Here is a 13,555-nt window from a genome sequence, read left to right on the forward strand (position 1 = left end):
TGAATTTTTTTTAATGAATCTTAATATAGCAAAGGAATCACTACCGTATATACTCGAGTATAAGCCGACCCGAGTATAAGCCGAGGCCCCTAATTTTACCACAAAAAAATGGGAAAATATATTGACTCGAGTATAAGCCGGGGGTGGGAAATGCATTGGTCACAGCCTCCCCAGTATATAGCCTGCCAGCCCCTGCCCCAGTGTATATAGCCTGCCAGCCCCTGCCCCAGTGTATATAACCCCCCCCCCCCATTGTGCAGCACAACAATACCATTGCAGCGGATGGATCGCACAGAAGATCTACGGGGGCCGCCGGAAAGGTGAGTTTTGATTTATTTTTTGACTCGAGTATAAGCCGAGTTTGGGTTTTTCAGCACATTTTTTCTGCTGAAAAACTAGGCTTATACTCGAGTATATAAGGTAATTCATTTTAGAAACACCAATGATGATTGCACGGTTGATTCAAGGAGTTTTCCAATGCTCCAAATTCTGACCACAAGAACAAAACTCAGTCTATCTTAAAAGAATTTTCCAAGAATACATTGCTCCTGCTTTCAATTCCTGTGTTGCTACAGAACTTTTGATTTCAGGTCATGAGACAAATCTCAATTGGCCTCAGACACAGGACGCCATTTCTGTTTTCCAGGGGACTTCTTGTGTTGTGTTCGAGGAGGCCACTCATTAGACAATGAGGGTCCAGTGTCCCCTCAGACCTTCCAAATGGCACAGGGTCCGAAACCAGGAGTAGCAGAACTGTGCAGTAACTGGGAGCGGGATAAGTACCGTATATACTCAAGTATCAGCCGACCCAAGTATAAGCCGAGGCCCCTAATTTTACCACAAAAACCTGGTAAAACCTATAATTTTTTACTCGAGTATAAGCAGAGTTTGGGTTTTCAGCGCATTTTTTTTGCGCTGAAAAACTAGGCTTATACTTGAGTATATATGGTATATGTTCTCCTTTTTCTTATCCCAACCCCTTGTTTCTACAAAGTAGCAAAGAGAACCTTAAATTTCAGGATAATTATATTATTGTTATTATTACAGCCCATCTTCTAGTAGGCACACTCCGTTTTCCTGTCTATATGACAATGTTTCATCAAGATGACCCACTGAACAAGCCACAATCCGTTCCAACCTTTCATCTAAGAAAGGATTTCCCTTAAATAATTAGCCATTTGTTTTCCTTAACCAACGTGAAGGTATAAAATTGCTGGAGATCTCGAAGCGCCGAGTCCAGGGCCTCACAGTATTGTGTTCAGTCGGGTTTCTGCTCTTACACAAACACAGTGTGAAATGATAACAATATCAGCCTTTTCCTCCAAACACAAAAACTTAAAAGAAGACTTCAGGATGTTTGAACATGTGGGAAAGAGAGCAAGGAGGACATGACATCACTGCCCTCGGTACATACACGGCTGGACTAAACTCCATTTCCTGCTCTAGGTCATTGGGGCCATGCAAAATAAAATTGTTTGTATGACAATAGTGCATTAAAATGTACAGAATTATCCCATTATAGATAGGACAACATGGAACAGCACAGGCTAAGAGATACCACGAAATTCCAGCCAGGGCTAGAAAAAAGCAGGGCCCCATAGCAGACTTGTGAATGGGGCGCCCCTTCCCGTTTAAAATTTATATATATATATATATATATATATATATATATATATATATATATATATATATATATATACACACACACACACATATATATATATATATATATTTATTAATTAACCTTATTATATTAACATATTATATATTAACATAATATTAACACATATATATATATATATATATATATATATATATATATACATACACACACACATACACACATACACACATATACACTATATACACACACACATGCATACATCACATATGTTATATAGATATTATACTGTACAATGTGCAGCATAATTTGTATATAATGGTGCACATCCCCCCATTCTTTAGCGCCAGGTCAGATGACGGCGCCCCCCCCTCCCCCCCCCCCCCCCCAACACTGCGGGCCCCATAGCAGCTGCTACCACTGTAGTTATTCCCCTGATGCCAGCCCATTGGGAAAGTCAATGCTGTACTTGAATGTGTGGCCATCATGGTTCTGATGAAATGCATTGGACCAACATGAACTTTGTGTGAAGTAGGAATTTTAATTTGTAACACAGAGGGAAACAAATACATCCATATTAAAGGACTCTAAAATGATAAATGATAATAGTTAGAAACTCCATATAAATTGGTGTTCGCTAAAGGAAACATCTGCTGACAAGACATTATGGACAAATTTGGTTTGATGGTGCCATGTTGTGGATTTGTCCATTTTAAGGTCCATGAAAGATAAAAAGTGAAGTAACTGCAACTTAAGGAAGCATTCTCTTTTTGGGCCTACATCTCTAGATGAAGAAAGCCTCAAATACATGGCCAACACTATACAAAACTCTCTAATCCTGCGAGCTGCAGGACACGGGTCACTCAAACCACATCATTTTTTAATAGCTTTTTATTCCTAGCTTTCCATACAAATTACACTAATGCTGGGATAGCTTGTGGATCGCTGTGTGGAAGCAATGGCAGAATTGTGCCAAAAACAATCAGATTTCGTCTGGTTTATGATGCTCGCAGAATTGCAAGGAGATCCTGCAGCCATTCAGTAACATGTGTACATAGTCTAAGGTTACCTGCACACAACCCACGATCAATGGCCATAAACGACAGACTTGTGGTTCACTATTTGCAGCCCACGTGTCATGACAGCATGACCTGCTCTAAAACTTGCAGCTCGGGCAGCCAACTCATACATCAAGCTGTGGAAACCACGCCTGTGTGTGAGCCTACTATAGTGAAACAATAGCCATCACCAATGCCAAAAACATGCATATGTAGCCTTCATGTCATGTGTATTGGGGCCTCCTATACTCCTGTATAGGGCTGCTGAAATACAACATGCCTATCCTTTAGTTCTCAATGGAGATCAGGGGAGTTGGCAGCTACTTATTCCCATTATCTTATGGAGAACCCATACATACTTTGCAGAACATGTGTAAGGTCAGAAAATAAGATAAATAAGAAAATATTCATTTCTATAAAGTCACTTGGTGACAAAATCACATTGTTGCCCCTTGTTGTTATACTATGGCCTTACAAGACATTGTCATTCTTTAACATCCAAAGGCTGATCTACAATACATTTTTCATCTGGGATTTGTAGTGCAACCAGCTATAAATTTCCATCAAAACTTTCCCAAACAGGTCCAAATATGATGATTGTCCCCTATACACAGCATAAAAAAAACAATCTGATCTGCAGAACAATCTGATCATGAGGGTTCTAGTGGTCAAACCCCCAACAATCACAAGAGCGGACCCCCTACCCACCGATCACAAGAGCGGACCCCCTACCCACCGATCACAAGAGCGGACCCCCTACCCACCGATCACAAGAGCGGACCAACACCCACCGATCACAAGAGCAGACCAAAACCCGCCGATCACAAGAGCAGACCAAAACCCACCGATCACAAGAGCAGACCAAAACCCACCGATCACAAGAGCAGACCAAAACCCACCGATCACAAGAGCAGACCAACACCCGCCGATCACAAGAGCGGACCAACACCCGCCGATCACAAGAGCGGACCAACACCCGCCGATCACAAGAGCGGACCAACACCCGCCGATCACAAGAGCGGACCAACACCCGCCGATCACAAGAGCGGACCAACACCCGCCGATCACAAGAGCGGACCAACACCCGCCGATCACAAGAGCGGACCAACACCCGCCGATCACAAGAGCGGACCAACACCCGCCGATCACAAGAGCGGACCAACACCCGCCGATCACAAGAGCGGACCAACACCCGCCGATCACAAGAGCGGACCAACACCCGCCGATCACAAGAGCGGACCAACACCCGCCGATCACAAGAGCGGACCAACACCCGCCGATCACAAGAGCGGACCAACACCCGCCGATCACAAGAGCGGACATATGGATTAGTCAAATATCAACTCTGTTCCAATCCTATGCGGATCATTGACAAATTGCAATGGCGCATTATTTCACGATCCTTTTAAGCTTCAACTATACCCAGGTGAATGTACAGCAGTGATACGCTGGATCAAACACAATGGCAATAACTCTATAGAGATGTAATTGTTTCCTTTTGTACAATCTGCTTTATAAGAGGTTGAGATGTCACCCAGACATAAAACAACTCTGGCCCTATTTATAGGCTTAATGAGCTTCTATTACAGAATATAATAAACTTATGAAATTAGAGTTAAATTAGAGTTAATTGTACACAAGCCTTGGTCATTCATGGAAAATCTAATAGCTGCGGCTCTTGCCGGTAGCATATAATACAACACCAAGTACATAAATTAGAAGATGATGCAAGTAGTATCCATGTATGAAGTACTAAAAATCCTTGTCTGGAATAGATGTCACTTACATCTATGGTATGTAGTTAGACTCCGTAGTATTATAGCGTATATATATATATATATATATATATATATATATATATATATATATATATATATATATATATATATATATATATATATATATATATATATATATATATATATATATGACAGGGTGCCAATACAGATACAGCCAGATTTATGTGCAAATGGTAAAAGTCAACCTAATGTTATCCAACAACAAGAACAGTAATCAAAGAACGTATGATGGGTAATGGATGATTACATGATGCATGTTTGCCTCTAGCAGAAATCTCAATAAAGTCCACCCACCTGAACTGTATGGTATTACCAGTTACATAGTTTATACGGTTGAAAATAGACAACAGTCCATCAAGTTCAACATAACATAACCGTCAATGATATTTAGACGTAAAAAGTCATCTAGACCTCATATAAACCAGCGTATATACACCATTATGTCCTTATTTTGCAACATTTTGCCCACAAACAATATACAATTTACAGAAAGCAACGTGACCCGACATCAAATCCAAGAGGTTTTTTTTCTCTCTGTAACAGTTTCCAGCCGTCTTCACATTCCTCCTCCTGAAATCCAGCTACTGAGCCAGGTGTACAGTATCAGATTACTAATACATATATACATAGCTGTTCTTAGAAAGACATGACCTCATATAGTACAATCATCAGGTACTGTTTAATGCACTCATATCCATGAATTGGCCCAGTACAACCGGAAGAGAGGCACTGTAACTTTCTGAAACTTGAAAAGGCCAAACATGGAATACGGAGCATCGGAATATCTGACAAGCGAGGCAACTCCCAAGGAGGGTATCCCATCAAGAACACCAACATCCATGTAACCATATTAGGTGATCTAGATATCTGAGAAAAGGAAACCATTATCTGAAAGCAGAGACAACAGGAAAACGACACATGAAAGGATTATCGTATGTTGTAGGCAAATAAAATAAAGGCACCACTTTGATAAGCAATCTCATCTGTCTTCCAAAGACCATTGAAAGATGACCCCCGCCCTGGCATAGATATGGTAGTGTCCCATCAATCCCCCAATAGATTATGTACTGTATGCAAATTTAGGTTCAAACCTCCTTTTGACCTGGCGTCCCCATAAAGATGTCTGCCAGTGGTTTAAGAACACATGAACGCTTGGCCGAACAGAGCGTGCATGTGTACAGGGCAGAATTTTGGAGCAAAAACGGTTATATTTAAACCAACACCTATTGAAGGTATACGACATCTCGAGAAGCACTAATGTAATCTAATCTGTCTTGGTAAGTACTTGGTGTGTTTGATATTCACATTCTTTAGGGCTTTCCTTTTTTGGAATCCATTACTACAAGTTTTATCTAAGCTACGGTGAAGTAGGTGCCACATTCCCCCTATGTTTACTCTAATGTTACTCAGCACTCTAACGAAAACCGCACCCCCCAAAAAAACTGTCAGCAACTATATAGTATCTGACCTGTAATGCATTTGTTACTTTAAAGGATGAATTTTAATAGACAATCCTTGATATTTTATGGATTCTTATCAAACCTAATGAAATGTAATAAAACTTTTTGAGGCTGTAAATAGGAACAACCTATTCTAAGTGCAGGTCAACAATATCCATAACCCAAAAAACTCTTTTAGTGCAGTTAAGTTTTACTTACTTACCTGGTCCCTGCACGATCCCTGAGGTGCGTTGCCCACCGGAACGCCAATCTGCCGTGATTCCTAAAGATCCTGCGCCAGATTTCCTGCATGTGACGCGTCCCCGATCAGGTCCGCTGGAGTTCACCATCTTCCTCCCGGTGTATGTAAGTGCATTGGATGTGACACAATTTTAAATGTTAAATTCTGTGCGTTGTCCGAATCGTCAGATCGTAGGGCGGCACGGTGGCTGAGCGAGTAGCACATCTGCCTTGCAGCACTGGGGTCCTGGGTTCGAATCCCACCCAGGTCAACATCTGCAAAGAGTTTGTATGTTCTCTCCGTGTATGCGTGGGTTTCCTCCGGGTCCTCCGGTTTCCTCCCACACTTCAAAACATACTGTTAGGTTGTTTAGATTGTGAGCACCATGGGGACAGGGACCAATTTGACATGCCTGTGCAGCGCTGCGTAATCTGTGTGCGCTATATAAATAAAGAATTATTATTATTATTATTATTATTATTACTATCGTCCGTCGGCCCACCCCCCTGATTTTTGTTGCGTGAAAGCGGTTGGGATTGCGACACAATCCGATCGCATGCGTCGCAATCCCCAGCACGATCCCCGAAAACGTCGGAAAACCTGACGGAAATACGGCCGCGGGACCTAAATAAGCCCCAATATCTTAAATGACAACATGTTAGTATCATAGGAAAAGACATACAAGTCCAACCTATAAATCCCAACAGCAAAAAAGAACCCCAGGAAAGCCAAAAATCCTCTATGTTTTATTTAGCAGAGATAAAACCTAACATAATTGCAAACTGCTGTCTTGCATAAAATGTGGGAAGTAAGTGAACTACTGTTGTCTCTGAAATAACCCAGGCATATGACAATCTTGTGATGGAAAGGAAACACGTACATGTAAAAGATTCAATAAAGAACTATTACAAGTAATGAAATCACTCGGTGACCCGCCATACATGTTGAGACGTTATTCATACCATGTAAATCTTGTTAACTCCCTATTACTCAAATACCAGATGCTACACAGTCATTAATATGAGCAGAACAAACATGTGCTCATGGTCAGGGAGCTAACGGCTTTAGAGGATGAGATAAGACGACTCAGCAGGTAAGAAGATGGTCACATCTATCCAGAGTCATCAAATGAGGACCATAAGGTACAAAGAATCCATCTGCCAAGGGACGAGTTAGGACAGTTGTGGCGAAGCTATGGCACGGGTGCCAGAGGTGGCACACAGAGCCCTCTATATGGGCACCCTTGCCTTCACCCCAGGGTAGAGTTTGCCAGACAGGACTCAAGGCCTCTTGCAGTCCCAGGCAGCCCAGGACCCTAGAAGGAAGCTACAATGATAATCCAAACTTCTTCTCCTTCTTTCTACTGTATTGGTGACCTCAGGTGCCTATACAATTTAAACCTGTGAAAGAGCAGGGAGTCAGAAGTTACTGCTTGAATTGTCGCATTGGCACTTTACCAAAAAAAACATGGGTTTTGGTTGTAGTTTGGGCACTCGGTGTCTAAAAGGTTTGCCATCACTGGGTTAGGAGATTCCCATGTAACCCAGGTATATTGGTGCCTCCCATCTCTGACACTTTAATATACTTATAGCAGTTTACATCTGGGCACACCCCTAGTCCATCAGATAACATTGCACTAGATAGTCCTAGGTTTCCTGCACATGAAAGTGGTGATTCTGAGCCCTGAAAAACTAACATTTTGTTAGTTTTTTTAGTTTTTTTTTTTTAACAGCTGATTTACATGAGACTGGCATCCATTTTTCACGCATCCACGTAAAACTAGAGTCTTTGAGGAGACTTTTTTCCAGTTTTTTAGCAAATTCTTTTTCCATGCTGCGCCTTATTTATTACCGTAAATGTCAGTGCCACAATATTGGACAATTCCTGCACTTGCGCTTTTTTGGGTGCAGCTTTGAAATTCCCATATTTTTCCTGTGCTCCTAGTTTACTGACACTTTTGTTGGCAATTTTTTGGTGCACAGTTAGAGCTGCAAAAATCTGGTCTATAGATTTCTATTTCGCCTTTATGAATGTGGAGTTAGTGTATATCAATTTCCGGTGCATGCCAATTCATTAACCCCTCATGCCAAAAGCTAACATCCTAGCCTAAATTACTGCATGGTTCATGATGACCCAAATACATAGGCCCTGTGCCAAAATTGATGAATTTCTCCCTTTGAGTGATCGGTGAAAGGCAGTTCTGACTGGGACATCCACAAATTTTTTACGGATGGGTCACACAGGTCATTGAAATAATGGTTGTGGGCACTGATCCATCCGTTATTTTCAGAAGGCACATGGTTGCCCTAAATGCAATACTTTTTAATGGAACAGACCTTCGGAAACACATTTGTTTGAAGCAGTTTGTATTTGTGGAGAAATATATCTTTCTGCAATGTACATTCAAATTATTAATGACCAGTTCAAAAGTGTTAGATAATCATTCATAATACAAGAACTTTTTTTTACTTATGTTTTTGTGCTCGAGTTTGAAAATGTATTTAAAAAATTCTCACTTGCCATATGACCCTTCAGAAGTTTTGTGAAGATTCTGTCCTGTTCACTCCCTACGTCTCTATGCCAGTGCCTACTGGAAGTGTTGCTAAGGTATATGTAAGACACTAGCGGCCCTTGTACTAAGTGCACAAAATCTCCACAAGTAAAGAGAACTAACATTGGGTCAATGAATTACTATGTAGTACAGCACAGATAAAATTATGCTTCTAAATTTAAAAAAATTATATATACTGGAGTCCCCCTTTAATCATACCTAAATGACTAAAACAGCATGACACAGTATAAAACAACGTCTGGTCCTTAAGATGTAATCCCCCACACGTCATTCACTTAAACATGTTCTTGGGTTACAGCGATGCATTCCCAGTGCTGAGCCTAATAAGGTTCTGTGATCTGCAGTCCTTTTTATGGAAAAGATTCTAAACTTGGAATATTTTTCCAGGAAAAAAAAAAAAGTGAAAGTCCCTCTGCTCCAGTAGTTAGGATCTCCTCTGTGAGAACACAGCTCAGCTATTTCATTCCAAGTATATCCCAACCATATAAAACTACTGAAAAGATCTGTCTGCCTTCCAATAAATACAATTTCCATAATTGTCCTTTGGGGCGTTAAACGTCGTTGTTTAAACAAAAGGTACATTGTTTTCAATGTCTGTTCTTTTTCTTTCCCCATCGCCAACACCAAAGTTAATACCTGTCAGGCGTCTAATCATTAACTTCCATAGCCGGAGTGAGACGTGTACATATGGCTGGAGGGCTTGCATTTAGTGCTTATTATTATTTTGGGGATAAAAAACAAAAAGGTGACTTGTCTTTTATACGCCAAAATAGAAAAACAAACTGCAAATGACTGCATAGATTTTTAGGCAGCGATCCAATGCATCTATGGGGATTTGAACTATTTGCTGAGTTTAGCAAATGTCGCGTGGTTCATATGTAAAGTCAGTGTCTTGGCTATTACAGATAAACAAAGCAAAAAAGTAGATATTTCAGGTTTCTTAGCAAAATGAGTATCTATTTTTTTTTCTGGGCCAATTTCTTTTGTTGTTGTTGTCATGTGACCACACCTACTTGTTGGCATACACTTCCAAATGTTTTACTTTCTTGCACATATGGTAATTTTTATCTTGTTTTTTTTTGGGGGGGGGGGGCAAAACACAAATTGAGCCCCATGAAGAAGTTCTTTTACTGGACGTACTGCTAAACCCGACTCTTCATGTTATATAGACCAACTCCGCAGGAAAGACCTATTCACACATGTATAATGAGCAGACACAATAGGGAGACTCACACCCTAATGGAACATACAGATGTGTGTGCAAAATAACTGGATACAATGTATTCCATCAACAGTAATGAAGATTCCATTCATACAACTACGACCACAGGCAAGCAATGAATGATCTCAAAAAAGCCAGCTCTCCACCAGGGATACCACATGTTCTTGGTAACATATGCAAAGCAGCAATTGACAGACTGAGAAACTAGATCCTAGAGTTTGTAAAGAAATGTACAGTCTCCAATGCAAGCGTACCCGCCAAGCAGAACAAATAGGAAACTCATTCCAAAGAACTTAAAGGCATTGCAGAAAGTCAGGGCACTTACTTTATCCTTCTAAGGAGCGCATTTGCAAATCCAGAGGTTGTAATAGGATCCCTAGCAGGATATCAGCTCCGTGTAGTCCCTTACTACGGCACAGCAAGGCATTTGTTCATTTAAACACAGACAAACAGCCTGACACACAAACCATACTGAGATTCCAGAGAGGCAGCCCTCCCAGATCACCGGCACAGCCCCTTCATTAGAATACAGGCTGGGAAAAAAAAAAAAAAACCCTGGGATTCCTAATGGCTGCAGAATCGGGAAAAAAAAAAGTTGTTTTTGGACTCTAGACTGTAGTGTAACCTGTAGTCCCTGCGCTAATACACTACAGAAGTCACTTTACACTTTGGACCTTAAGAAAAAGTTATGCACTTTAACAAAACATAACATGATTTTTTTATTATTTCATAAACAATTCAACATTATCTACAGATGTCAGTGGGACATATAGAGGTTTCCAGTGATTGGAAAAATTCTTCATGGAAGTTGTTTTTTTGCCAATGCTAATATCATTCTCAGAGAATAGGTTAAAGGATTGACCATATTACTGGTCATTTATCCTATAATTTCACAAATTTGGGACATCGTGCCCATATATCGCATGGCCGGATCAAGTGAATAGCATGCACCTGCATTACCAAAAATAAATTTTATGAAGAAGCAGCATTGCATGTCCGAATTCACACACGCAGGAGTGTAGAATATCATACATGAAATTGATCACCTATATTAAGGGTGGAGGATCAATACGTGGAACCTAGAAAACATTTCAAAGGATTGACCCACACATGGAGTTTTTGCAGAATTTTTTTTTATTCAATGCCAGGAGTGGATTCAGGCTGCATTCACACGTTCAGTTTGCACTGCATTTAGAAACCCAATTGCATATGCGTTTCCATTGAAACATAAGATCGGTAACCAGTACCCAGTGTTTTGCATGTAAGCATTACAGAACACCGATTGCCAACATGAGATCACAAACATGAGTTTCAAAGGAAAAAAATATGCGATTGGACAGAGCTTCACTCCACAATATTTACACCGACATTTGTGAACTGCGAGTCTGAATGCAGCCTGAGGGTCCATTCACACGCGGTATGCTCGCCGTGCAGGCATACCGCAGTGTGCTGGAGAGGAGGTGACCCCTCCTCCCTCCATAGAGAATAGCGGCGCACGGCCGCACACACGCCAAAAGATAGAGCATGCTACATGTGTGGCACTGTATCTGCGCCGCGCCGCTATTGCAGTCTATGGGGACGTACATGCGGCCGCAAATTTGCGGCCGCATGTACGTCCCCGCAGACGCCATGTGAATGAGCCCTGAGACAGTGTTTACACGTGGAGTTTAGATTGTGACACAATTGAAAGGCTCCACCCCGATCACACATTTTAACATTTCATGAGCGCTTAGTTAATGTGCATTAAACGTAACATTAACTCAATAAGTGATCAGGAGTGAAACCATTTAATAGTAGTTAGTTCCTTTATTTTTATAAACACAAGAATAAGTAGTAAGTAACAGATAAGTGAGGTTAACCAAGACAAGCTTATGCCAATATTCCCAACAGTCAATAAAGTAACATATTAAACGAAGTTTATTCAAAAATATTGGACAGAAATGGGCACAGCAGAATAGAATAACACAATGATAAAGACATGACGGTTATAAAATTTATGCCCAATTATAAATTAAGCATCGTATCGTTCACATATGGCCTTTCTGATGTATTTTTCCCCCCTTTTGAATGAGTTTTGGTTACGCTGTGAAACGCATTGCAAAAAACACATAGGGGAAAACGCATGCGTTGTGGTTAAAAATAATATACTTTTATAGGATGCCTTTTCCTTTATCCATTTCAAATGCATTTTGAAACACAGCAAACTGGCACATTTGAACAAGGCCTTAACCCCAATTTAAAAAAAAAAAAAAAAAAAAAAATCAACCTTCCTCCCAGACCAACCCTTCCCCCATCCCTAACCCTACAAATAAACAAACCCCCCCCCCCCTTGACCCAAAAGAGGCAATCAGCCAGAGTGTTTAGTTACTTAACCTCCTGCAAGGCTTTTATCCTGCTCCACATCCAGTGAACCTTATCCACTGACCACAAGTCCAGCAGCAGGCATGCACAGCGACAAGTGGTCACATAAGAGCATGAACAGAGTCACATTACGACTTGCAAGTTGCCGCAACCTGGCAGCGACAGACATCCAATACCGCTATTTCATTAGTTAAGAGTGGAAATTTGTCGACTTCCCAAAGCAGCCAGTGAGAGGGACACAAAATATCCAGCAAAGAATTCCCCTGCCTGTCCTTCCAATGGATTGTATCATTCCCCATTCCGAAACCATATCACATTAGGGAAATACCAGTTGAGAGCCGTCACTGTGTGTGTAAAATGTTTGACCCGTATTGCCCCCTTTTAATACATTTTCTTTGCTTTTCCCCTTTAGCATCATACAATAGACCACCATACTTGTTTGGTTAGATAAGGCCCCATAAGTAAATATGTATGTTACTAGGAGGAACGACTCAGGAGTGGAAAACCATGAAAAATCCAACTTATTACCCTCATTCAGGGTCATTAGACAATGGCTGCCCTGCCGCTGTCCTTCATGCTTTTCACAGGGAATTAGCCCTTTGTTTGCAGTATTTATGGTGCCTGTTATCTGGTCTCCACATTTGAGGACTGGATTGTGTCCCTCTCGTGGCCTCTGTGTTATGTTTGCCAGGGCTCAGTTATCTCTTTCCCACTCTTCTAATGCTTTCCTCATCGCCATTACAGGTCTAATAGTGTGAGCCATCACTGGCACAAGTGCTCGTCTCCAAACTAAGGCGCTCTCATTGATTTTCTTCCTGGATCTAGTATCTTGTCACACATTTCTATCATGGATTGATGTCCGGATACAGCCTTTGTTGTGTCTCCTGCTCGGATAACACCAGGCTGTTTTCACTGCTGCATTTTTCAATCAATATCTTTTATACGGACATCGATGGGACGTAAGAAAACAAGAACACTGTCAACTCGGGTTAATGTGGTTAGAAAATAAACTACTACATAAGAAAACAACAGATGACAACTGACTCTAAAGAGTAGATGAATCCCAGGGACTGAACACATTGCACAGGACTCCCGGTACTGCGGTGCCAGCACTGTAACAGTTCTTATAGTATCGGCGCTGCAGTTCTGCTGGCAGGCAGGCAGGTAGGTAGTGTGTTCAGAAAAGGACCTGTGTTAATAATTAATACTGGTATATTTTTGAGTATGGGAGGAAACTGGAGG

The 13,555-nt window shown here is 41.1% G+C and overlaps 1 protein-coding gene across 8 annotated transcripts in view; it reads right to left on the minus strand.

Annotated features, from left to right (window-relative positions):
* The window catches only part of SORBS1 (sorbin and SH3 domain containing 1), a 247,761-nt gene that overhangs the window by 152,569 nt on the left and 81,637 nt on the right, over positions 1-13,555 (minus strand). For 4 of the 8 annotated variants that reach the window (XM_072130597.1, XM_072130588.1, XM_072130587.1 and 1 more), the window contains exon 1: positions 10,278-10,437. The exons of the other annotated variants lie outside the window; for them this stretch is intronic. The gene's annotated coding sequence lies outside the window, so the exon portion shown is untranslated. Of the gene's footprint in view, positions 1-10,277; positions 10,438-13,555 lie in introns of those variants that run through there. 8 annotated transcript variants of the gene reach the window in all.

Source organism: Engystomops pustulosus, chromosome 11 (genome assembly GCF_040894005.1).
Source record: "Engystomops pustulosus chromosome 11, aEngPut4.maternal, whole genome shotgun sequence".
In the NCBI taxonomy this organism is placed as follows: Eukaryota; Metazoa; Chordata; class Amphibia; order Anura; family Leptodactylidae; genus Engystomops; species Engystomops pustulosus.